This window comes from Corvus moneduloides, chromosome 11 (assembly GCF_009650955.1).
Source record: "Corvus moneduloides isolate bCorMon1 chromosome 11, bCorMon1.pri, whole genome shotgun sequence".
Lineage (NCBI taxonomy): Eukaryota > Metazoa > Chordata > Aves > Passeriformes > Corvidae > Corvus > Corvus moneduloides.
Window position 1 is genome coordinate 3,992,572 of NC_045486.1, and position 27,835 is coordinate 4,020,406.

At 42.5% G+C, this 27,835-nt stretch overlaps 1 long non-coding RNA gene across 4 annotated transcripts in view; it reads right to left on the reverse strand.

The window, feature by feature from the left end:
- The window catches only part of LOC116449337, a 112,873-nt gene extending 85,664 nt beyond the window's left edge, over window positions 1–27,209 (reverse strand). For 3 of the 4 annotated variants that reach the window (XR_004242348.1, XR_004242345.1, XR_004242347.1), the window contains exon 1: window positions 18,461–18,616. This is a non-coding gene — a long non-coding RNA (uncharacterized LOC116449337). Of the gene's footprint in view, window positions 1–18,460; window positions 18,617–27,062 lie in introns of those variants that run through there. The other variant, XR_004242346.1, reaches the window with a different exon arrangement.
- Window positions 27,210–27,835: the final 626 nt, after the last annotated feature.

The window sequence follows — 27,835 nt, forward strand, 5'->3', positions numbered from 1 at the left end:
AAATCAACATGAACCACCAAGGATCATTGTTACTAAAAGAAACATAACTGTTTCCTGATGATCACATCTGTCAGATGTTCCGTGTTTACTCTGGAGATGTTTTTCACTTCCACAGCCATTCCCACCACTTCTCCACCTTTTCCCTGTGACCACATCTCATCCAGAGAAGCAATCCAACACCTCTTCTTAAAACAGAGAACACTGCTTTGTTGCAGACCCAACATTTATTACCTTTCTTTTGCCCTGTAGAGATGGAAAGAAATACATAATCAAATATGTATGTGCATTTCTGCTGGGTATTTCCAGGCAGCAGGCAACTCCTGCATTATCCTTCCCTTCAAAGGGGTACCTATGATGCACAGCAAAGAAATAGCAGAGGAAGAGAAGAACTGAATCATTCAATTTCCATCCAAAATAAAAACAGGTAGGAAAAAAAAAAAAGTTATCCATGAACCAAATTCTCCAAATGGTACAGGGGAAAAAAGCCTTTTTTTACCTTTCTGTTCCTAAATGCTTCTCAACAATGAGTATTAATTTCTTCTGAAATAGGGATGGGATAATTGCATGCAGTCTTTAATATTAATTGCCATGGAAGATGTTCTAAAAAGTTTTGTTATCTCCACTCCCACACAGGTAGGCCTAGTCAAAGCCACCTTGGTGGCCAAGGTAACTCCCCAGTAAAAATGTATTAAAGCAGTGGGCCAGCAGTGAGCCCTCTATTTAAAAAGCCTGGCTCATTGCATGGGGTCAGAGCACAATGAACCAACGCTGCCACCTGCAATTAGGGGAGCTTTTAAAAACCCTGGGGTAGCACTCGAGTCAATGCATCAGCCACTTGAGTTTCTTTAGCAACCCGATCTGGATAATTCTGCCTAAATTTTAGAAGACAGAAAAATGTACTACAGAAAAAAAAAAAAATAAAACAACCAATTTTCAAGTTCTATTTCATAACCAATAAGAACTCTGAAACAATAATTTTGAAACAACAGATTTAGGCAGATTATGGCACATCTGTCAAAGTATTACATTCTGTAAGATATTAGACCAGCCTAGAACATAAAGTAGTTGTTAGAATTTTACTTTAAAGGAATCAGGACATGTATTTATATTTGATCTTGATTTTTTTATCTTAACTGGTGCTAACGACCACATTATTTTGGTAATTCTCTCTCCCCAATGCCTAAGATAGCACAGCTGGAACTGGAGGCAGAATCCTGTGGATGGAAGGGACAACCTGCAGAGCCTTTGCACATGAGAGGAGTCCTGAAGGGTGGCTGTTGCCCTGACTGACTGGAAGTAAACAGATATTCTCTGTAGCAACAGACACACCCTTTGAGACAAGAGCTGCAGCACAAAATCGGTGTGAAGATGTTTTACCCGTCAGAGGTTCTGAGCTGACTCTTGAGGTGGGAGCTGAAGAAACAGCGCTGGCAACGAGAGGCAAAGGGGGCGCCGGAGATAATTTAAAGAGGAGGGATGAGAGAACCAGACCTCCCCAACACCGACAGATGCTGGATGCACAGAGAGTTCTCAGCGTGGCTCAGAGATCACTTTGCAGTGCAGCCCTGCGTTTCCCAGGCCCTCTGGCTGCAGCTCCATGTGTTTGCCCCCCACCTGCCCTGCTCTGCCCCAGCTCTCCCCATCCCCAGCCCCTCTGTGCACACTCTGCTCTGATGGGTGTAATTACACCAGACAAACGCTTCTGCTTCAGCAAACAAATGATTGCTGCAAAGCACCTGACCAGGTGGGAAGATGCTGTAATTTTGAGTCATCCGTCTGAACCTCATTTGCCATCAACAGCCCCGTGGGTTTTTAATCGCAGACTGGCTGTGCTAAAGCTGTCAGGTGGGTTACAAACACACAGGACACAGCTCTCCAGGTGTCCAGGAGGTTTCCAGCACACAGAATGGAAATAAGAAGCTGCTCCAAAGGGCATCAGATTGCACAGGATGTTCACCAGGAGGGGGAGGACAACAACCAAAAATGCAAAAAAAAATATAACAAAAAACCCCCCACAAAACCCAAACAGAAATCCCACCATTTCTTCCTATCAAAAAAAGCACCAAATGGCCGTGCAGCCAAGTGACAAAACATTAAATATTTCCTGTGACGTTACAGAATGGATAAACCTGATCCATATCAAACTGAAATACAGCAGAGAGCTTGACCTGCACAGCCAAGAATGATCAGCCCTGGTCCAGAAAGGACGGAAGAAGGGAGATGCAAGGATCTTGCCTTCTGTTCACCTCTAATCCCCTTCCCAGTCCTTCCCTGCCTGCCCAGGCTCCATTTTTACACCCCAGGACTGCCACAGCTGAGGCCATTTATTGCTCATTTTGCCCAAAGTAACACTTTATGCCATATTTCAAGTACTACCTGGAATTTCTGTATTAAATACAGAAAACTGGGAAGTCCAGAGATGTTATCTTTTAAAGTATTGACCACCAGCTGTCAGTCATGATGAACAATGTCTAAAAATTATCCTAAAAGCCCCCCGCCCCTTGGAAAATACTTTCCTGGATTGTATCTCCTGTCAGATTGACCTAGCAGTTTTCTATATATCAATTGCTGCTAAAGAATTTTATCTATCAACAAAAAGGATTACAAGAACCATTAAGTTTCTGTTAGTGCTACTTGAGAAAAAAAGAAATTGGAGGCTTTTATGCTAAGACAAGCAGCACTGAAGGTTTCGGGTTTTTTAAATGAAATTTCGGAAAAATGCTAAAAACTTGGTAAGAAACTATCTTTGTTGAGACAAAAAAGGCTTTTAAAATGCAATTTAAACTGCATTTTAATAATTTCTTGGTTCAAATTCTGAAACAGAACCACGCAAAGGAGATCCACTATGGTTAAGAACTGCATTAAAACGCCACATGAGGATATTACTCATGATGAGATTGGGGAGAAAAGTAACATTTTACACTCCCTCTCAAACCAATTTCACAATGGAACATTAACTGTGATAGGACGAGTATCTCTGTAATAATTGAATAAAACAGTCATTAAGAACCTAATTTCTTGTGTAGCCTGTAAGACTTTGAATTTTTAACTAAATGAGGAATCAATGTTGAGCTAAATTGTGAGAAAAATTATTTGATGTTGCTGCACTAAACTCATTAAAAGATAAACTCACACACTAATTTCACTTCCTACGCTAACAGGTTCAGAGATGCACCCTCCACTACAAGGTAAGTAAAAATTGCAATTGAGTCAGTATTTGTGGAGTAAACCAACTGCTCAACACCCAAAATTTCATTACTTTGTTTTGGGTGCAGTCAATGACCCTCTCCAGCCCAGTGCAATCCAATGGAGCAGTAAATAAAACCCTGGAATGGTTTGGGTTGGAAGGGACCTTAAAGATCATCTCATTCCAACCCCCTGCCATGGGCAGGGATGCCAAATTGGACAGAATTTGGGAGCCTGCAGCACAATGTGTTGTGTTTAGGGGACTTTGAGAAGCTGTAGCAACCCCTGGAAAACACCCTGGGACTGGAGACCAGCAATGACTTCTAATAACCAGGAAAGGCTCCACGAGAGACAGCAACAGTCTGGTTTTAGGTGGGAAAACACTCATATTTTAGGATTGCAAAATCGAGTCACTTATGAATAATTCAGAGACACTTGCTGTGACAGACATTATGTGCAGTCACTGGCAGTACCTTCAGAAAACGAGAAACTGTGGCGCTGCTAAGCTGAGCACAAGTTAATTCTCCCAAAACTCCTTCTGGCAAACCCCTGGGGCCCTCAGTCACTGGTTTGTTGTAGCCAACAGCTCTTCCCCACCAAGGCTGGATGTGGCTCTTTGAGCTCCCCTTGACCTGGCTGACAATTTGGGGACCTTGTGGGTACACTCAGATCTCTGCCCCCTGTGGCTGCAGCCTCGGGGTAATCAGAGCTGCCAACACACGCTGAATTCTGCTGCTTTTTCCAGTTGCTGCTCATTGATCTATTAATCCAATTTGGGGTAATGAGCAAGCAGCCAGCCAGCCTGCAATAGGTCAGAGACAGCAGCTAAACCATCAGTGACACCTCGTCCCCAGTGCCCAGCCATGCTGTTAAATGGACACAGTCACTAACGGGAGGATTTCTGGTGCTCCTGGAGCCAAAAATGCTCAGCACTGATTCCTTCACTGCATTGCTGTCCAAACCATGGAATACAACATGATAAAAACATACTTGAAGGAGAGTTTATCCCTCTCATGCAGAGTGATTTGGCCCTGAAACTCTCCATGAGCCTCCTCTCCTGGTGCTAAACTCCACCTGAAAGCAGGACGGGCTGGAAAATGCACACACCAGGCACCTACACAAACCAGTTCATACAAAACCATGGAAAAAGGAGGTGGGAATTGTGCTCCTGCTTCTACACCATTGTTTAATCTCGGAACTGCACTTCCAGGGCTGGGACAATGAGGTTTGACACCTTCCCTCCACCCCAGTCACATTCCTGGAGTCACATTCCAAATCACAGGTGCAGAGTCAGGTACAGAAATCATCTCTATAACAAGTCACTTAAATATTTGTGATGTGTGCAGAGAGCTAATTGCATCTAAAATGATTTTATCAGCAAGAGACTGCCCAAGATGATGAAGGAAGCATCTGGTAGTGCAAGAAATACAGTTTGTGGTTTCCAAGGCCAGCAAGCAGCATTTCATTTGTGCTTCCCCCAGCCGCACATGTGACTGTGGCCACTCACAGCTAAAGATGATGCAGATTATTACCCAAGGAGTTCTGGGGTACAAATGAGTAATGGAGCTATTCCAATCTAAAGTCCCAGATGGAGAATTGCTTACAAGCATCTGAGAGTATGAAAGTTTGACTCTCCTCTCATAGTCCCTGAGGGAAGCCCCATAAATGTTTCTAACTGGAGGTTCTGCTACCAACAGCTCGTTTTCCCTGCTGCCCCCAGAATGGCCATGAATCACAGAGCTTTTAACCAGCAGTTTATATCACATCCTCCTCTAATGGTTCTGGGGGAAAATACCAAATTACAACAGCAAGACATCAACGGCTGCCAGTGATTACAGCTACAATTAACTCACTGTATGGATAAAAATCCCTCATTGGGCCATGAATGGGGGCACTCCCAGGAGCAAGACATGAAGAGCATCAGGGGCTCAGGCAAGTGATGGAAAGATAAAAAGAGAGAGCACGGAAAGAGAGAAATGCCCTTTTTCTGAGCTTCTTGTAACTTTAGTGCTGAACAGGGTAAAAACATCAACCTGCTGCCATAAACTTACAAAAGGCTCCTCTCAGCAGAACTTAAAACATTTCCCATGCACAGTATGTACCAACAAGAAAAAAAAAGTGCTCGAGATTCTCCTCCCGATTCTGCCATGCACCAGTGATTCCTGAAACAGCAGGCAAAGCAGATGTTGCACTAACTTCATGCAATGGCATGTGACAGCCACCTTGATTGTCCTTTTCCAGCCATTTAATTCAGTTACTGGGGGAAACAGTGACACTGACACATCTGCAAATGCCGTGTGTTCCCATAAATCAAGCATTTATATCTTTTTTTTTTTTTTCCTAGGAAAACCATAAACCCAATTTGGAAGATACTTAATGGAACATCACAGTACCAGAAGCACCAGCAGATGTGATGTGGCTCCAACACCTCCAGAGAAAAAAAAAATACCTAAAACCACTGAGCATTTGAACATGACTGGATTTGCATCATTGTAGGGGAAGTGGGAAATTTAGCCCTATCCAGTTCTAACTTGGGAAGACCCCTGAGGGTCACCCAAGAGGAAATTTGTCAGCTGCAATAAGCTGTCAGTGAATCTGTTCAGCTACAAAGCTCCTCAGAGTATCTTCACTTCCTAAAACCCAAAATCTGATGCCAGTAACAAAAAAAAATTTTTTTTTTCAGCAATTGTTTTGTGTTGATATGGGATACCTGCAAGGCAAGAGTTAATATAACATGATTTACTTTTAATCAGAGATAATCTGCATGAATCATAAGGCTGTTCCTGTTCCAAGGACATGGAATAATCCAAGCCAGACAAAGGCTTCCAGGTATTACCTCCACAAAAAGGCCATCACAGACCAAAACAAAACATTGTTAAGAACAAAAGAAAGACGTCAACTTCACAGAGGCAACAGTCTCGCTTTCCAGGTGCCTGAAGATTGAGCAAAACTTTCACTCCAAGACACCGTGGCTCTTCTCAAAAGCCCTTCAGTCTTCCCCTCTCTGTAATTTCCTCAGGGTGAAAGTTGCATAAGGGAAAAAAAAAAAAAAAAAGCAGTGCTTTTAAGCAGCCAGAAATAAATGTATTGTGCAATATTGCTGTTGAAGTTCAAGAGTAAGGGAATCCACTTTGTCACAGTCACTTTCAATGAACACTCCATTTTATGATAAGTTTCATAAAAACTGCTTAATTCAACATTTATGAAAGTACTGAAGATAGATGAAAGGTGTAGAAATAGGAATCTTGCCAATCAATCATCCTGTTGAGAACGAGCACCCAAATGATAAGGATGGAGATAGGCTTTTCATGTACATATGGTCGGCGAGATAGAATGATTGAATATTCTTGCATTTTTAATCAAAATGTTCCTACCATTGTACTGACACACTCAAATTATTTTCTTCCCCCACTGAATATTAGAACTCTCTTCCCCTTGGGATTGAGTCGCTTGCAATGTTCCCAAAGAGAAAAGGAAACGTCCTGGGTGAAAAGGTGCTCGGTAAAAGATTGAGTGAGGAAAAACTTTAATTCTAACAGATTTTTTTACCAAAACCTGATCAGAAGTGAACACGGAGGCACAGCTTTTAAATGACATTACAAAGGAGAACAAAATGGTTTCATGCCAGATAATACAATTTGCCTCTCAAACTACACAAGCTAGAAATGTTTGGGGACAGAGACTACCTTTTAATAAGGAATGTTTATAGCTTTTTGTACAAGGAATCTTTGCTGGAAATTACAGTCCTGGGTATAATCATGCTACAAAGACTATTGATAAAAACCTGAACATGTGGGTGAATCTGTTCTAAAAATACCCAGCCAGGGAAGACTGTGCCTTGTTCCTTCTAACTGTGAGGTTTTCCAGGGAATAACAGCCCAACCTGTGATGGAGCTGGAAACTAAACTTAGCTGGCTCTTCTCTCAGGGCTCCAGTCTATGAGAAATATAGAGAAAAACCTTATTTATTAGCTCCAAATAAAAAAAATGTAAAATCTCTTTTTCTGCCCTTTCTCTACAAAAACACCCATGTGAGGTCAGCCCAGCTTGGTGCAAAAAGCAGCTAAGAGGACTTCTCCTAATCCTTTTACATTTTTGGAGATTCCAAGAAATAGGTTCAGAATTCTAAAAGAAAAGAAAGGAACCCCAAGCACTTCTGATTTCCATATTCACCTAGTTCCCCTTCAATGGAATTGTAAAAGTTACAGTTCAAGTCTTAAGTGATAACATATGGTGCAATAAACACTATTATCAGCTTGATGAGTTATTGTAAGTAACCACCCAAATTACCAAAGCATTTCTGTGGGGTGGAACAAGCTGGAACTGAATACAGATTCCCTGTAATTTCACAAGTGGGAACATTTATCACAGCAAAGTTGTGAATTATTTTTGCCTGTTAATACCCTGTAAGTGCCAATGTTCTCTTTCAACACTTGGAATATCTGATGGAAAGATAATGATTCCTGTAAAATTGATTGTTCCCCTTTGACCAATAAGACAGGTTCGTAGTTTGTAAATAGGATGAGACAAAGGTGCAGGCACAGTGCTACCACTTAAATCATCTGCTTCAGGTTCTTAAATACTTCTTCCCCCTCTGCTTCTTCAGTTCTGCACTCAAGAGGAAAATTGGAACAGTTGATGCCTTTTCCTGGTCTTAAAATCAAGAGTCAAACACTGTTAGAAGAGAAAGAAGGATTTTACCTCGGTATTTATTTTAAGGATCCTTAGATACACACATCTAGGTCAAGTGCACCTCCATGCACACAGCAATGCACACCCCAAAAGATCTGGTACAACATTATAGGTGTTACTAATTAGCAGATCTATCAAAGATTCCCCAGTGAGAGGCTCGAGTGAGCCCCCCTCCCCAAGGAGCCTTCCCCTGGATGGTTCTATCTCAGTTTACAGAATGTGTTCTGGAGAGGACTTTGGGGTCTGGGGCACACTGATCCCCAGCTACGAAGCTTCTGAGATGTTGAGTCTCCTGGCTGAACAAACAAGGCCAAGAATGTAGGCAAAAAGCACTAGGAATACAGAAGTTGTAAAAAGGTATAGCAGGGGTTTGAAAGAAAAGGCAAAAATCATCATGGCATTACAGTAATGCTGAAATAATCAACCCAAATTGTTACTAGGGATAGCTAAAGTCTTTTATAAACAACTCTACAGAAGGCAACTTCACCTGTTCAAACCCCCACCGCCTCATTCCTCGTTTGGTGGAACAGAACAGAGCAACACCATTCATTTCAAAATCTTCCAGCCTTTAACTGGGCCCCTGCTCGCAATAGTGCACACTACAAACCACGTTTAGAAATAACATTTTTTTTTGTTTTCACCAACCCCAGCCTCAAGTTCCACTGCGCAGAAGAAGAGGGAGCTGGAAAGAAAGACGCACTTTCTTGGGAATGAAAAAAGAAGAAAACATTCTTTTCACTTCTGGCACTTGAAGAACTTTCCAAACCAACAGAGAATGGGCTACCTATTCATGAAATCTGCAGTAGTTTTCCATGGATTTCAGAAGGTCTTGCCAAGACAGATGAGGCAATCCATCACCTCAGAGTCAGTTGTTGCGCTCTGGAATAGATATTACAAAGCAAGGGCATGAATCCCAGAAGCAGCAGTGGGTTTGTGATGTGATGCTGGGCACTCCAAGGCCTAACAAGTCTTGTGATCTTGGGTTTTTCTTTTGAATTGCAGCTCCTGGGACATGTACAGCAACCCCCTCAGCTGTAGATTATCTGCTGTTTAACAGGCTGAGTCGGGGTTCTGCCTGACTGGGATGGGGAAGAGCAGGGAAATCATAAACATTAACAACTTAAAATCCTAATTGTTGAAGAGCTGTAGGAACTTTTGTTGTCCAAGAGCTCCACATCCTGCTCCTGCTGACCAGACCTCACCCATGGACTCAGAGCTGGTCAGGAGCAGAGCACTCCCCCCAGCACAGACTCAGTTGGTCACACATTGTCCATGTCCTCAGGAACCAGTGCTACACTCCCCAAACAGCCACACTGGGCTGCCTGCCCTGACTGAATCCCTGAAAACAGGGACAGCACAGAGCTGGGACACAGGGCAGAGGGACAGGGCCACCACGTGCCAGGGCGGTGTCACCTCCACCTCTCCTGGGACACCTCACATCCAGGGGTGTAACAGAGCAGGAGCTAAAAGTCACAGAGTCAGCAGTAAGGGCAACTTTTGGGTTCCTATTTCTTTAAGCAAAAGGCTCCCCCATCCTCCTTGTGTCCAAAAATACCACAAAAAGACAGACTGCTCCTGCAGCTCGCCACATCTGAAAATCATTTCTATTTCATGGAAGGGGGAGAAATAACCAATAAAAGAAATCCAGTCTGATTATTTTGAAAAGGACAGAGACAGCAGAGGTGACAGAGGTGTAATTGTTAGTCAGCCTTACAGCTCTTTCCAGTCAAGCTATTTAACATTTGATTCCACTGATAAGAAAAATAATAAACAGAGTTATTATGAAAGCTCTCTATCAGCCAAAAGTCCAGTGAATCATTTATGAATGTGTACCTAGAGCTTCTTTCCCTTCTATTCTCTTTTCCCATCAGAACCTGAAGCTAGTTACTTTTTTTTAAAGTGTTGTTTTTATTTCTTAAATCAACCTGAAAGGAATAAAATATTGCAATGAGTAAAAATACAAAATAAATGTTTGCAGTTCTGTAATTCCTCGAAATGTCAAATAAAAACATAAAAACGTATGCTCTGTAAGTTTTCAGCTGAACTTGGCATGACAGTCCATCTATTATTTAAAAGATGTTGAAGCTCAATTCATGAATTATTAAATTCTTGTTACATTTAGTTTTCAAGGGAAAAAATTATTTCATTCAATAAAGGAAATTCAATTCGCTCTATAATACTTCCCTAAAAAACATGGAGTTTAAAGTTACCCTGAAAAATTGAAGAAATAACTAGTCCAAGCTCCATAACGTTACTGCCTCACTAAAGGGATGTTCTGAATATTCAAAACCCATCAACAACCCTTCAGCATTCCCACATCCACTGCACAAACATCCCATGTGTGAAACAACCTGCAGTGCAGGAGAGGGGCTGGAGAGAGCTCCTGAGCCGATCCGAGCTGGGATCCTCCAGCCTGCTCCCTTCCCACATTTCTCATGACCGACCTCAAACAACAACTCACATCCTGGGAAAGCACAGGCAGGCCCAACAACCAAAATTCTCTGTTGTGATGTGGGAAATTTGGATTACACATCACATCCAGGAGTCCTCAGAAGGCGTCCCAGAGGTGAAGAGCCCCCCACCAGAGAGACCCCAGGCTGTTCACCTGCTGAAAAGTGAGTCTTTTGAATTTAAAAGGGCATATCCCTCTTCTGAAGGGCATTCCTGGTGATGATCACCTGGATAATTTCAGAAATCTCTTACTGACCCCCTCAGCCCACACCTACTTCTGCAGGCAGCAGTTGATGGTCACTGTGCCAGGAGCATCAGAGCTGAACAGGAACTCCCTGCATCACTCCAGGACAGCAGACCAGGCTTCACACACAAGGAACCTGATTTTCCCTTAGTTCAGCCAACAGACCTCTGCTTTGGACCTTTGAAACTTCATTTGTACATTCTTGCTAATCCAAGATTGGTTCTGCTCTAGAATGAGACTTAATAGCCACAGGGACTCAAAAGAAAGAGCTAACTGAGCTGATTTAGTAAGAGACACAAAACAAACTCAATGGCACTACTTAGACTGCCTAATAAAGTTATTTCACTGTACTCTGGGGGCTGGCTATTCAATTGGCTTCTAAAAATCCATGCTGATATTCCTCAAAGGCTCTGAACAAGAAACTGTCACAGGTGCAGTGGCTTCTTGGTGTGACAGGTATTTCAAAGACAGCTCCTCAAGCATATAATCCCTCAGATAAAAAAAAAGTAATGAAATTATATTATGATGGAGCTGCCATAATCATCAACCAAATTTACAATGTCTAACTGATTAGCTTATACAGATAAATTTTCCAACACCCACTGGGGTATTTTTCCCCAGTAAGAAGATAAACTCTGGGTTTGTTTGCTGCATTTTTCAAATAAATGGTTTAAGCCACCAACATTTCAGGAACAAGCCAGAAGAAACATTGCTATTCAACAACAACAAATCCTCCTCTAAAAAACCAAAGTGTTAAATGGAAGCCTTATAAAATATTCATTTGTTTAGCCATGAGTTAATAAATTTTCAAAGTAGATTTTGACATGATGTCATCATAAATGCAAACTAGCACTGAACTGTTGGAATTATTTTCCTAAAGTGTTTTATTTGTGTTGGCCTCCTGACATTTCTTCTGTTCTCAAGCCCTAAACGTGACTCATTTCCACAGCCAGGCACAAGGATGTCAGGCAAGACCCCCTCCATGCTCTGTCAGAATGGGTTCAGACAGAAACTTCAAAGAGCTTTACACTTTCTACCAATTTCTGCACCTCAACAACACTCCTAAACAAAAAAATATTCACAATCCCCCCAGTGCTGTGTCCTGACTGGGAGCAGGGAAGTCACTGAGAGCAGAATCAACTGCAGGGTGAAGACCCTAGAACATTCCCAAGGAGCCAAGGATCCTTTAAACATGAGAAGAGCAGAACTGGCTTATTGTCTTCTCTTTCAACACACAAGTTTGTGACCTGTGTCTGAATGTCTTGTTAACTTCACCCAGCTCAATAATAGACCAGCTCCTGCAGGAAAAATCCAGCCTCTCAAATGCAATCTAGGGATGAACACGTCCAGTTTCCCAGAATACATCATTAACTGTCTAGAAAGGGACTTCGTGTTGGACTGTTATTCTTTTTATTATGATATATGATACCACTCTCAAAGAACAGTGATTTAGTCTTCTTTGTAAATAGAATTATTGATTGGAGCCCTGTTAACAGCACTTCTCCCACCCTTGCTGCACTCAGGCTCCATAAAACAAGGAACCATTCCTGCTCTGAGGTCTTCACCAAGATTCTCGGTACAGCCCAGCCTTCCAGCTCAGAAACAAATTGAAAAAGAAATAAAACCACCTATTGAATACAAAGTACAGTTTTTTCTCTTTAGGTATCTTGCATTCCAGGTCCGTGTCCATGACCAAATACAGGATATGCCTGGAGCAGGAGGGATGACCTGTCCCTCTGCATGGTCTGGACAGAGCAGTGTCCAAATGCCCCTGTGCCTGGTGTCCCCTCTGCTGCCACCACCAGAGGGGCAAACCCCATCTCCTCTGTAGGGACAGTGCTGTGCAGACTCTGAATCAATACTACAGCTATAATAGTGGGCACAGGATCACCATCTAAATTGCTTTCAGAGCTCTCGGTGCTTTCTAGGGTAGCTTGGGACGTGTTTTTGCCCTTTAACTGAAGCACTTTGTCAGTTCCTGATTGAGAGTTACATAAATCAAGGTTCACTGCATCTTCACTCCTCTCTGGCTCAAACTACACAGAAGTATTTTTGGTAGCTGTGAAGAACACTGAAACACTAAAATAACTTCCAGGGAAACAGTACTGGCACAAGCAGGAAGTATATTTTAAATAATTGAACCAAAGTAGCTGGTGCTGTTTGAAAGGCAAGATTTGTAAACTAACTGCATGTGTCCCCCTGTGGGACAGTTCCAGCTGTCTGGAACTGAACTCCCAAAATAAACAGAAAAGGGTTATTTCCAGTGAATTTTACGTTGCAAAGTTTCCACATGACTTCCCTACAAAACACTTCCAATCTCAGTGTGCATTGAAGAAATCCAACTTTTCTTCTGCCTGAGGTAAGTGGAGAGAGCAGCAGCAATCACATTCTCTGCCATTGTTAGAGATGCAGAGTCAACCACTTCCAAGTTGGAAATGTCAGAACTGAGACCAGCTGTGCAACCTCAATTTGCCCCCTCGTGCTTGTGCATAATGATGTGGTCTTTAATTACCTGAACACAAACTCCACTTTGAAGATCCTGCCTCGCTCAGCCCAGGGCTGGAGGAGGAGTGAGGTCTGCAGGATTTTATAACAGAAAACATTACCAGAGCAGGAAAATGGATTATCTGCTTGTAACAGATGCTCCACAACCTGAAAAGGGAATTAAAGGAAGAATTCCAGCCTTTTTCACCTCCACTGCTCACTCCATAATCACGAGACTCACACAACAGACATTTCCCTGATAACCCTGACAAAAAGCACACACCTGCATTTCTCAAACTCCCCACAGCAAAGTTTAATGCCAAGGTCAAGCTCTAACAAAGCCCCAAGTCTGATGGTTATCCAGCTCCACCATTTGGAAATGATCACATTTTAATGTGGGTGATGTTCTGGTAGACACTGCTGAAGATTTTACTCTCAGGCCAGTGTTTTCTGAGACCAGAGGAATTTTTCCAACGATGCAAACTCTTTCCAAGACTTTTACTCCTCACTGTATCTTGGACAGCTGTCCATTCAACCCATGCCCCACAGCACCAGAAGGACTGATTGGTCTGTAACCCATCCCAGGACTAATTGGTCTGTAAGCCCAGCTCTGACCATTATCTACCTCTAGGACAGGATAAATATTTTGGGTTGAGATCTGAAATAACCAACTGGAAAGTCATAAGTAAAATAGGTAATTTCATCTAAGCCACAACAGGCTGGTTTTGCAGTTAGGGCTCCAGTTAAGAGGGTGATGTCTATGGACCTCTCCTGTATCAGTTCTGGGCTCCTGCAAAGGAGGCTGTGCTCTGAAATTTGCTACAATTTAAAACCATTTAATATTTAAAACACTGTTTTTCCCCCCACCATTTATAAAACAAAAATAGGTGCTACTATTCAGCTTTTAATTCAAACTGCAAAAGGAGCAGTGTGATAATACTTTGTATTATGGAGTTTTCAGCACCACAGCAGTATTTATGAATAAACAGAGAGAGTCCCTTAGCAGGGCACAGCTGGCACATGAACCTCGGCTGGAAAAAGTTCCTGGAAATTCTTCTGATTAAGGGAGAATCAGCACTTCTCTACCCTCTCCTGGCCAGAGCCCAAACTCTCCTGTGTTGCTGCTTTCATCTCAGGCTTTGGAAGGAAGGGAACACTCAGCATCCATCCAGCAGGTATTGAAATCCATCCCGCTGCAAGCCTGATAAAACTCGGAGCTCTGCCCTCACCTTCCTTCAGCTCCAAAATGGGCTGCAGCCTCAGAGTCATTTTTTCACCCCCGCAGATCTTGTAAGAGCCACAAATCCCTGGTTACTTTTGATTTACAATAGAGGCAAGGTCATCCTTATAATGAAAAAAAACAAGGTCTATATTTTCAGACACCAAGATACAATTTATCATCGAAATCAATGACACTTTTCTTCTCTATAGAGATGAAGTATCCATTTTGCAGTAAAATTATCAGAGGAGTTTTCTCCTTTTTCTCTTTTTTAAAAGCCTCTTGCAGGTGCTGCAGCAGTTGAAAACCAGCTTGTAACAGAACATTTTAGCATTAGCATCCAGTTCTCCTGGCTGCCCTTCTAAAATAGATTTCACTTTTTTTTTTCTATTAGTGGCTGGAAAAGAAGGGAACAGTGAAATCTGTGAAACCAGACCTGCTCGGGTGGTGAGAGGTAATACTAATGGTACCCCCTGAGTCAAGAGCTAGTGCTAAGCCCTTTCAATTAAAATAATTGCCCTTCCCAATGTCCTCATGTCTGCATGGTCACACCAGCCCATGCCAGGCTGAAGCAGCCAGGGTGGATGATCCATGGAGTTACCCAGAATCACCTTTTTTTCCTAATAGGAGTTTTAGTTTTTGTTTTATTTGAAGTCCTGTTTGTAACATGTTTTTAGCTCATCTCCTGCAGTGCTTCTGAGCGCCCAGAAACCATTTGGGGCATTTTCATGTGGTAAGACTGGCTAATTGTCACCAGCTTTTGAGTTTATTTAGGGACTGAAGAAACAGAAGCGTTCTGTGGGTAGGATATACAGAACTGCCTGTCCCAGCTGTGCTTCTTGCACTGACCCAAGCACCGCCCACCAGGCATCACTGGGACTGAGCTCTCCAGGCTGCTCCATCCTCTCCCAGCTCCTGGACAAAACCCAGACACCCAGCATCAGCTCAGACACTGCACTGTCACCACCCCTGACACAGTCACAGCCGTGTGAAAACACCATTTCTTTACTTCTTTGTCATCTTTGCAAACAGCCTGGGCTGGTCTCTGAAGGCTGTGACAAACAGGTGGCTGTGGTGGCACACGTTGGACCTGCACCAGGGAGATGCATCAGCAGAAGCTCCCCAGCAGACACAGCCTGAATCTGCTGAAAGGCAATAACGTGCATTCCCACGCTGCCTGAGTTACAGCCTTTGTCTCCCCTGCCCACTGCATCCCATGGCAAGATAAGCTTATTAAGAGGATTTATTTTTTAAAGTCACTCCTTTAAAGCACATGAAATTCCTGATTTTATTGATGGCTGCCAAGGGTTACAACTTCATTCACATGGATTTCCCTTAAGCTCCATCCTTGCCCTAAGCTAATCCCAATTTTCAGGAAAGAAAGGCATATTAGAGTTTTCCTGGTGTTCAGTTCCATTGGAAACTATTTGCCACACATGTTCAATATTTCCTCCTTACCTGTAGCTCCCAAATTAACATTTTCGCTTTACTGATCTTAGAGCTGCTGAAGATAAAGTAATTTCCTGCACCCAGGTGTGTCCAGTCCTGCCCTGCTGCTGCATCCATGTCCAATCAAATGGTTATGGACTGGAGCACATCTGGAAGTATTGACATAGGCAGGACAACTCTTGCTCATGGGCATTTCCTTAACTCAATGATTTCCAGTTAATAAGAACTGAAAGACTAAAGGGAACCTTTTTATTCTCTGCTTAGTCCTGTCAAATAACCATAATTACTTCCAAAATAAAACCAAACACAGACCACTGGAGTTTTTAGTAACTTTTAAGGTCTTGCCCAACTACATTTTTCCAACCACCATCTCCAGGGAGCAAAAACCCCCCAGGTGTTTGTGCTGAGGGGCCATACGTATCCTCAAGGCCCTACTACCTCTTCCAGGCACATCAAGTGGAACATTTAAGAGAAAAATTTCTTTTCTCATGGTTTTTTTTTCCACTATCATTACAGTTCATTCATGTTTGCCCTGACTTGTAGGTCAATGCCAGCACGGACCCTCTGGGTGCATTTTTGTGAGGCATTTTGAGGAGGAAAAAATGCCACAGGACAATCACAGGGATGTTTCAAATACCTTGAACCCTCCTGAATAAGTCACTGAGCTGTTCCTTACAGGGGTTTTCAGTGATATGATAATACAAAAATACTATTTTTCATCTGATGCACATTAAAAATAAACTCTTCTAATAAAACTTGTTTGAGGCCCCGATTCAGCTCTGCTTTGTGTTCATTTACTGCTGCAAGAAGAGTTCAAAAACAAGCTCAGACCATCAGAACCACCTGCTTGTTCTATTTTGCAATCACTTCACAATCAGCCTACAAGGTATTAAATGACTGCAAAAGTGCATGAAAATGGGGAAACAAGGAAACAGAGACACAGCAAAATCATCTCCTTGATCCAGCTGTGTCCTGAGCACCATCATTTTCCATCCACCAGCACTCGTGTGGGAATGAAAGCCTCAGCTTTTAGAAATGAAAAATTTCAGTGGGTTTTTTCTGGCCTCACAGATCATCAGAGACATTTTAGGACAGTTGCTGCTCTTGGCTGAAGCACTGCCCAGATTGGAAGCACCAATCTCCCCAGAACACTCCAATCCCAGTGAGAGAAATACTGGAGCTGTTCCTCTGCCACCAGCAAAATACTTCAGATTTTTTATTTCATGATTTCAGCCAAACCAAAACCCAAAGCAGAAGCTACTTAATGATCCAAAGCCAGACTGAGATTGGATTTGTACATATATCCCATGGAATTATTCCAGATTCTGTAAGACAAAATGAAGAAGGCAGCAGGGCTTCTGCAAATTGGGATTAGCTGAGGGAATCAAATATTACAGTTTTAGGGAGGACAATCAGGAAAAACAAAACAATTTTTAAATCTATATATTTACAATAACAACTGATTTTTTTTTATCTTTTTTTCCTGTACTGGGAGACACTGGGTTCACCCTCCACTCCAGGAATTTTCCAGTTCATCCTTCCCTCCTCTCAGCCTGGCACCAGGAGCTGGACCAGACACCCATAAAGCAGCAGAGAGCAGATTTTCCTCATCAGGTTGATTTTGCACTTGTAGGTGAAAGCTCTGCAGTGATTTAAAGGCAAATGGAAAAGTCAGGTCTCTTCACTCAGTATAAACTTTATCATCTGCTTATTGGGCTGCTAAAAAATTGCTTTAAAACAAATTCATACAGGAGAGACATTATTACACAGGCCGGCAGAAAAGGGTTGGGTTGTTTACTGGGTTTGATTTTTTCAGACTATAAATAAACCACGTATCCCTTTTCTTGTTTAACTTCACCAAACCTCTTATTGTTTATATATTTCATCAGCAACCACCCACAAGAAGGGCAGCCTGTGAGATACAAGATCTCCTTGCCCAGCACATGCCAGAACAAAGCATCCCTGTATTCCAGTGTTCAAGAGCCAGCATTAAATTTATCAGAGGTAGCAGCAGATGGGAGATCATCACAGAAAGAATACTTTTTAATTCACCAAACATATGTGCTGATGCAGTGCAGCACGGTTGTGAGGGTTTTGTGCAACTTAGAAAAGGGTTCTGTACAAAAGGAAACATGACTAATTTTTGGTCATGTTTCGCAGTAAAACACTCGTTTACAGATTGTATATAAAGCTAATGTCAAACTGTGCACCCTGAAGAACACTGTGTGGAATAGAAGGCTGTGTCTTGTCCACAAACCTTCAATGTCTGCCTTTAGATACAACCAAGGGCAAAGCTGGAAAATGGAGTTTAAAAACCTATTGGAAGAAAACAGACCCACAAACAAAGAAATAAACCTGAGCAAAACCGAGTTCTTTGCTGATTCAGGATACACAAGACAAGCAGGCAGATGGCATTTCACAGCTCCTTTATCTCAGTGCCCACAGAAAAGCCATTCATATTCCTAAAAGCCTAAAGAGCTCTATGGAAAGCTCCTATTGCCATGGAGTTACATTTTTGGGTGCTAGATACCACCAGCAGCAAGCAGCTATTACAGCTACTCCTTTGTTATGCTGTGAACCCCCCACTCTGGAAATTCAGGCTCTCTGTTGACCCCACACAGCTCCCAGCAGATAGAAACGCCCACCAGCCCAGAACACGCTGTGCTCAGTCCCTGCCTTCCCCACTCCCCATCTGCTGTGAGGAACCGAGGCATTAACTGGTGCAAAGTTACTCACACAGCCCCTCCCGTGCTCCTTGGCCCTGCTGGAGGCTCCCTCTGGTCCTGGGGGAGCTGGAGGATGAACCAGAACCCACCTCAGCCTCCACTTTGCACCAGCCTGGAGCAGCCTCTACCTCGGATGGAGCTGCCAGCCCAGCCCACTTCGTCTCAGGCAGCCAGAGGGGTCTTGGTGCCTTTCCCTGCCTGTGTTTTACAGACTCCCTAAAACCTTCAGCAGAAGTTTTGGATTACACTCTATTGATTCCACCAATGATTCACAGCCTACAGATTAAAAAAGGCTTCTCCCATTGCCAGGCTCAAACAGGAACAGTAAAGTTCCTCAGAGAAGAGATGAGCGGGGGCAATAAACAGGCAACAAATGAATCAAATCTTGGCTCACAAAGTTGCCCCAGAGAGGGGAAAATACCTGCTGAGACAACTGAAAAGTAACTCTATTTCTAAGGTAGCACATCGTATATGGCAGAGGATCCACCAGCACAGCTAAATAATCAGCTGGACAAGGTAGAAACATCCAGGACAGCTGAAACTACATGTTGGGAATACCCTGAATTAATAAAAGCAAGCAGCAGACCTTCTGTATTTTATTTTTTGTGGTTACATTTGACAGTCCTACAGGAAGCAGAAAAATAAGGATAGATAACGATGCCTAGAAACTTCCTGGCAGGGAATGCAGTACCATGGGAACAGGGAAAGGCTGGCCTTGGAGCAGCACCAGGTGAGCCCAGGGCCTGGCAGCAGCCCCAGCCCAGCTCCCAGTGCCACACTCACACTGCTGCACATCAGATTGTTCTGGAAACAAGGAGCAGGGGCTCCTCCTCTCCCACACACTCTGCCAGCAATCCTCTTCCCAGCAAAAACACAACCTAGTAACACCCCAGCTGGCAGCTGTGCCAGCAGATACCAAAACTGCCTTTCCCCTGGGAAATCTGCCCTCTAACAGGGGCCAACACCACCATGTGCTTCACCTGCTTTCCCAATTTCAGCTCAGAGTCACACTTCCCTTTATAGCATCACATTTTAATTGGTTCTTGGCTCCTTTTCCTGTTGGAAACGGTTGCCACCATTTCCTCACACGCTGAGATACACAGGCAGGAGCTTTGTGCCTTCATCCTCTTTTCCTTCTTTAAATCCTTGTGTTAAGCAAGCAACTCAGTAAAAGAATCAAAGTTCTCATTCTGTGCAGTGAAATTTTTCATTTGTCTTTCTATTCCTCATCATTCATTAATGATGCACAAATTCTTTGTTTTTCTTAATCCTCTACCCTTCTCATCCTTTATACTTTGCCATGAACATGGACTTCTGTGTTACGAATTCTTCAAAGACATCATTCCTCTTTGCATTGATATGCACTGAAATAATCTTTGCAATCTATGATCAAAGACTTGCTCTATCTGGCTGCATTCATTTCCTTTCCTTACCCTTCCTAGTCAGACATCTTTATTCCTATTTAGTTTTGCTGCCAAACAAAGCTGTCAAATCTGGAAGCCAAGGCCACCCCGAATCACGTTGGTCCTGTCCTTTATCAGGATTTCCTTTCACATTCCCGTTAATGCTTGGGCAGAGCTTCCCCCACACAACCTCCAAACTCAAATCCCTCCTCAAAACTCTTCTGCCAGGGAAGGTGATGTTCAGATGCTGAAATTTCTCAGCACACCCAGTATTGCACTGGTGCTTCTTCTCCAGATTTCTAATCAGGGAATTTTGTCCCATAGGTATTTTCCTTTTGGTGGTAATCGAAGGAAAGCCAGAGCACAAATTAACCCTTGGATTAATACATAGAGGTTCAATTATTCCAGACAAGGACTACAGAAAATAATTCTCTGTTGGGATTTTTAGCCAGTAAAATACTGAATTTTCTTTGCAGGACTTTAACCCATACACATTCTTTTCCAGTTTTTAATATTTATGTTCTTCTGTCATTCAATTCTGAGTAGTTTCCCTCTCTTCTTTATTCCCTGAGCCTTCTGTTTTACAAAGCTGAAGCTCCCACATCCCCCACAATTGCCTCAACGTTCATGAATTAACCTTGGATGCTGAACTTCGTCAAAACTGCTTCCTGAACCCAAGTTTTCACTCAGGAATGTGCATCTGTGCTCAGAAATATTTTTCAGCTCTTCCAGGTTATATTATCCAGCCATTTGATTTCAGGGAGGAGGTTCCTGTAGTACTTAGATGCCTTCTGTATCAATTTATCTGGTTTAAACAGGGGCTTTGGGGTTTTTTGGTTGGTTTTGGAGGCTTTTTGTTGGTAGGATGTTTGGGCTGGTACTGAAATACAGATTTACAGGTAAACAGCACCATAATGAATGTACCAACATAAATAATTCATTCATAAATAAGGTGGAAGTGCTAAATAAACAATATTAACTTGCAATTTACAACTGTTTTTTAAAGTCCATATATGAAGGGCGCATATTTAATGAATGTCAGGATGCATTATTAAATATCTCAGGGACACCAAAACAAAATATGCCCGAAGAATGAACAGGAACACCAATGGAAACCTGTATCCACATGCTTTCAGCCCAAAAACATGAACCACAGAACTTGTCAATCATGTTCACAACACTGGGAGACACAAGTCCTTTGAAGATTTTTCTATCAGTAACTGGCAGGTTGAGCTTCTAATTTTAGCAGCATTTATTCTACTTTGTTTACTGTTTTGTTGGGTTTAATGTGCTTTCCCACATTCAGCAACAGAGCAGCAGTGAGCAGTAGCTACACTGATATATCTATTTATCTGTGTACTATCCCAATGTATATATATGATATATACACTGCTCTCAGGCACCTGAACCTGCCCTTGAATGCCAGTGAAATGCTATTTCATCCCCAAAAACAAGGGAGAAACAGCCACAGCACTTATTTACACTTAAATACAGTGCTTATTTACACTTAAATACAGTGCTTATTTACACATATGTAGTACTTATTTACACGCTGGCAGTGAAAGCCACTGAGTAGAAAGTGAGGTAAAATGCTTTGATAAATTTAAGCTACTGCAGGTAGCATTTGTGCAGATTTTATTGGTGTTCCCAGTTCTGCAGACACCTTGCAAATAGCAAGATATTAAGTCTGGCAAGATGACTTTGAAGTGCTGGCCCTGCTGTAGAGGGTCAGGAGTGTGTTGGAGACACCACAGAGATGCTTCACACTGAACAGGAGGAAAACTGATCAATTGTGGGTTGCTGCTGTGAGTCAGCACCTTCTACCAAAATAAGTCCCAGGATCAATATCCCTGGATATTATCCTCGTGCTCATTCAGCTCTTTAAAAACAAAAAGAATCACAAATATATGGGGCAGAATTCTCTCTGTCTGATACAATGCTCTGCATGATCACAATCTAACCCACCTGAGCAAGGCAGAACATGAACAGCTTCCATAAAGTGTAATTTTAGCTTTAAAACTCTAGCATAACACAGAAGGAATTTTATATCCTCAAGAGCATTAAAAAAAAAAAAAAAAAAAAAGGCAAATAACTCCTGCAGAGGGGTTAGAAACACATACTGTAGGATTAGAGCACCGAAAGGACTGATTATAAAGTGGACTAATTACAAAGTGGAGAGCAAGAGAATTTAAAATATCAGTATTTGGGGTTAGCAGTCCACAAGGCATATCACGCCCTTGGCCGAGCAAGTTAACTGCAGTGAGAGCACTCCACAGGCTTTTATGGCAAAATTACCTCCCAAAAAAAAGACAAACTCAAGTAGCTGTCATTGATGTTGAGCCAAAAAAGCTTTCTGGCTTTAGTGCTCCTCTCTGCGAGGTCAGAGGTGGCCACAGGACCTTTATTATTGCTCAGAGTTCATTAGACATGAATCATACATGAATGCAATCCAACAAGCTAATTAAAGACATAAAGCTTCTCTTGGATTGGATTAAGGGTTGTCATTTTTTTTCCTTTCCCCTAGGAGGATAACATTTTACAGCCCAGTGAAGTTACATATTTTCACAAGACAATCCAGAACAAAAAAAAAGGCAACAAAGAAATACATGCCTTACCAAAAGCCAATAAAAATGAGACAGATTAGCTTTCAATCACACTGAAACAGGTCAGAGAAGTAAATCTAACTTTGCAGAGCTATAAAGAAAAGATCCATCTTTGTCTCTGTGGTTTAAATAAAAGTTTGACAAGAAAGTTAATAATATGAAAGGGAAGGAAGGATTTATAAAAATCTTTTTTGCAGAGGTAAATAATTGAAACAAGGCACAGAGCTCAGAAATTATTGTAGCTCCAATTCAGCACAAAAAAAGCCCTGCTGAATTCAGCACAGTGTGCAGAATGTCAGGGAAAGCCAATGCTTCACAAAGCCAGCTCGCATAAGGAGAACGCAAATTTGGAAGTTTCACTGTTACAAAAATTAGCCAAAATTTTACCAAGTGAAACACCTTCAAAAAGGGGAATAAACACCAGACTGAGCCCAAAGTCCCTCTGCAAACTGTGCCCTCCTTGCCTGCTCTGGAGCATCCAAACTGACCAATACTTCATAATCCACTCAAACCCCACTCCCCCCTCACAACAGGCCCACGACAGAAGGGCTCTGGTGAGGAAGAGCCAAGCAATGCTCAGAGCTAAAACCTCTCCTAAAAGCTCCTGGCACACATCCTAAAGAACAAAGTTTCTAAGGAAATCACCACAGCTTCAAAAATAAAGCAAGTTTCCCTCAGCTATAACTCAGATTGTTCCTTTTCTCCTGCAATTGTGGTGCAGAAGGGTTTCTCCTTGACTCTGTTACAGAAGCAATTTCCATAAAAACCTTTCAAAAGAGGTGTTCTCTCACCTTAAGCCCAAACCGTTCAACACTTCTTTGCAAGACATGAAAAAAAAAGAAACCTCTATCAGGAGCTCACTTAGCTCACACACTCAGGAGTTAAATGAACTGTTCAGAGAAGGAATTATCCTCCCTGGACAGCCTGGTGGAGGCTTTGAAGTTGGGAAAGCAACTCGTTTCTGAACACCAGCTGGACTTTTTTTAGCTAGCAAATTTGCTGCTAATTCAGTAGTTCAAGGCACCAGCGAGAGTTTCCCATTTCTTGATTTCCCTTTGGCACATCACAATTTTTTCCACTTGTGTGCTGAGGGTCTGCAGTTCATTGCTGTGCCCACATGGGAATGTGGTGAGGCTCACTGGGGGGAGCCAGAGGTTCTGTCTCCTTCTGGACTGGTTTAAAGAGATCAAATTGACTCCTTTGATGCTAAATTTTTACCTACATTGCCATCTCTACCTGTGCACAGCCCTAACTTTGCAGCAGGGTGAGGAATAGATGCACCGCTCAGCTGGGAGTGGCTATTAAATCTCTCCGGCTTCTGCTCTTGCAGCTTTATTCCCCCACCTTGATTACTGAGTCTTATTTCCCAAAGCTGCTTAGGGCAGTATCCAAGTCCCCAGAATCCTAAGTTGCTGCTCAGAAATGAGTGCAGATTATTTGGTCTGTCTGCTTCCCAGCTTCAGAATGCTAAACAAAGATGTGAAGCACTCCTCGCCTTCATGTTGCCTCTTAGCCAAGATTGTAATTTCAAATATCTGATTATATTCCTCCCCTGACGAGTTCAAAGGAAACAAAAGGCAGCAACTAAGATGCAGGATTTAATTGCGGGAGGAAGAAAGGCTCTGAAGAAGTTTCATGTGACAGAATCAGCAACAAGTGTCATCTGCTATTAAATAAATTGTCACATCATGGAACGTGTGCAAATGAGAAGGAGTAACTCCCACAACAAGAGAGATCTAGAACGTGATCTAAGGAATGGAAACACACACAAAAGTGAGTGAAACCCTGGGTATTCAGAGCTGAGCAAACAGGTAAAGAGGGGAGGGAAACATCTGTTTGGAAAGCTGTTTGGGTCCAAATCACCAGGAAAAACACTGAGATTTGCTACTGCTAAAGCCTGCTTTAGAACACCAATTTCTCCTTAAAATGCATATTTCTTTCCAAACTGATATCTAGGATTATGTTTAGTTTTACCAGGACTACTGTTACTATGGAAGACTGATCCAGTTAGAGGAAATAATATTTCAATAATAGCACTGGTTTACTTTAATCTTGATAGCAAACATATTCCAAACACTGCTACTGAATCAAAAGTGGGTGATGGAGGCCGTTTTAAACACATGAGAAAGGTCCTCTAGATCAGGAGAGATACAGCCTGACTGCAGAGGGCACCAGGAACGCAACGAGACTAATCAGAGATTTGCAAACATGACATGATGGAAGATTAAAAACATTATGGGCTGTGTGCCCTGAAGAGCAGACAAGTCATGGGGGACCTCAAAGTCTTTACTCACACAGAGCAGAATATCATCTTTTTCCATACCTAGGACAGATCAGACAAGTCACTCCGTTTTCCTGACTAATTACAAGAAGAAACATGCAGGGTACATGTCAGGAAAACCTTTCTACCAGCAGGGATGAGGAGACAGAATAGATTAGCTGAGCATCTCTCTACCATTGGAGATCTTTCAGAACACATCAAATAAATATCTGTCAGGATTAATATACAGCTGATCCTGCCCTGGGGCTGATGGATGAGTTACATGACCTCTCCAGCATCCTTCCAGGTTATTCCACTGAGTTTCTCTTTTAACAGTTGTTCACAAAATCAGGAGCTGGATTGGATAACTGAAAACAATTTCCTCAGGAGCACATGAGTAGTACAAGATAAATCTCCTTTTCAGGGAGCACAGAGCTGTTTGTTTCCCTGCTGTTGCAATCACCATCTTTAAGCAGCTGGGAACACACAAAGTTGGGGTAATTTCCATTATCCAGTTCAGAAGTCAGTTCCAAAAAGTGGTAAATTAACTGCACTGCAATTGTGCTAAGGAACATTTCAGCAAAGATACATCTGTTAAAAGCACCCTTGAAAGGCAGAGACCTTTAAATCTTTAAAGTTGTCCCTTTGAAAGACTTAATTTTTGCAGAAGTGATAAAGGTTTAACTAACATAGCTTGATATCCAGCCTGGGAGGTATTGGGGAAACAAATAAAGAGTTTAAACACCAATTTTGAGAATTAAAATGCAAGATCTCCTCCAAGTCATTCACTGGCAAGGCTCCCAAATCATTCTTGCTTAATATAGAATATGTCAAGTTGGAAGGGACCCATTAGGATCAATTAACTTACTAGCTAAGTAAGTTAATTCTCACCTTTAATGCAGCCAGATGGTTCTCAGCAACCAGATGACTGAAAAAATGGAATATTTGGCCTTTCTGAGATCAATTTCAGAGCTGTAAGACAACATAATATCTTTTAAATAAAGATGATCTCCACTTGCAGGAGTCATTTGTCAAAGAAAAGTATTTTACAAAGTGCTGGTGATGACTTTAAAGAATCCATTCTCTAATGATTCTTGTCCTGTGCATAGAACTGACCACCTGAGTCCTGAACATCTCCAACCTGAACTCCCTCAGTAAATCTCTCAGACACTGGAAAGGAATGGGGTTTTAAGTTTCCTAAATCAATGGCCTCTGTGAACATTGATATATTCCATTTTGTACACCATCGAGATAATTGAGTTTTGTTTGTTAATTGGGGCTAAAATTGACCTACAGCACAGGAAATGGAAGTGGTGCCCAGGCTCCAGAGGCATGTACGGCACGAAAGGAGATTCCTTCATCCAGCAAGACACCTCTGCACCACCTCTGCCCTCAAGCAGAAATACAACAGAGCTGAGCTGTCTGCAGGCTTTCAGAGCTCCTGACTGACAAGCAGGAGATGAAAAGCTGCCAGCATCACTCCCTGCTCGGATCAGGACGAGGCCCTGCCTCCGAGCCCACGGACCGCGCTCCGTTCCCTCGGCATCGCTCTGTTGCTCTCTGAACCTATTTACAGCACCATCCGTTTTGATCACACAGGCCATTAATCTGGAGCCCATGCAAATTAAATTAAAGCCTCAGCTTTCATCAAAGCCATCCTGGTTTGTGTTGCAGGATGCACAGTTTGATCCTGTGGTAGCTCCAGCCTTGAATCCCTAACGCCACTCTGCCACGAGCGGTACCTGGTGCTGCTCACTCGTTTGCAGGCAGCTCCTGAAGCATCACAAAAGAGAATTATTGCACTTTTTTTGGTCTTGGTTGCTACTCCTTGAATCATGTGAAAGAGGGAGTGGGAGATCCCCTGTGCCCTGGGAGTTTTGGAGCAAACCTCTGGAAAAGGAGGTTGGGGGATGCACACAGAGGGGGAACAGCAGGAAGGCACTGCAGCACAGCAGAGATGGAAAGGTTCTGCTTGTTTGCTCATCACCTCTGCCAAAGACTCTTCTAGAAACCAAGGAAATCTCTGACTATGAAAACATATCCCCAGAGGAAAACAAACCTAAACATTTTTATAGAAGCAAACTTGGTCTGTTGGGGAAGTCCCCATTGGGACTTCACACCCTCCTCATTTCCTCTCCCCAGGCCAACAGTCTCTGTTGGTGAGGAGTAACGGCCATGAAAGAATCAAAACCCAATCTGTTTCTTCATGATTACTTGAAATCTTTGCAAAACCAACTTCTTCTTCTCCCCCAGTAAAGTTATTATAAAAACCCAGCGTCAGTAGCTGTTCCAAGAATCAGCAGAAGCGGCAGAGGCAAAAGGTCATGCAAAAAGCTCAGGTCTTACCTCATTATGAGAAACTGCACCGTGAGAAGCATTGGTCAGTGTTGCACAGGGACAGTGACAGCAGTAGGTACAAATCCTGTCCCAAATCCCAGTTTTACACCATATTTTAGCCTGTTTTCCTCACCAAAAGGGAATGGTCACATAAGCTGCTTTCCAGAGCAGCTTGTTGACTAACAGCTGGTTGAGGATAAGGTGATGCTGGGCAGTGGCTTTACGACTTCACCTTGGGCTGCAGATTTCATCTTAGCAACAAATCCCTTCTGGAAAAGTAACAATTTTACCTCCACTAGTTCACTTAGCTCACTAAACTGTATTTTTCATCCTTTATCTCCAAGAGAAGAAAAAAAAAAGTCACAAAATTCAATACATTACACTACCCAAGTACTTTAGAAGCATAATGCAAACTCACACATCCCAAGTTTTGTTCTAGTCAGGGTTTTCAGAGTGGCACAGCACTGTTTTATGCAGCTCATGGCCCAAACTGGTGCTTTTGAAGTTACTCTAGCTTATCAGTTAAATATGCATTGACTTTTTTTTTTATGATTTATTCTTTAAAGAGATGTATTATTAATTAGGCAACAGAACAGAGCAGCTTCCCTGGAATTATTCCAGTCTGTGACTGAAAAACATATGCAAGGTGCCATCCAGAATAAAAACTCCCTGGTAGCTCAAGTGAGGATTTCACACAGCAAGCTCAACATCCAGCCCTTCAAATATAATGGATTAGGGTACAACTTCTCTTTCCAGTTTATGCTGGGCACGGTAGCCAATTC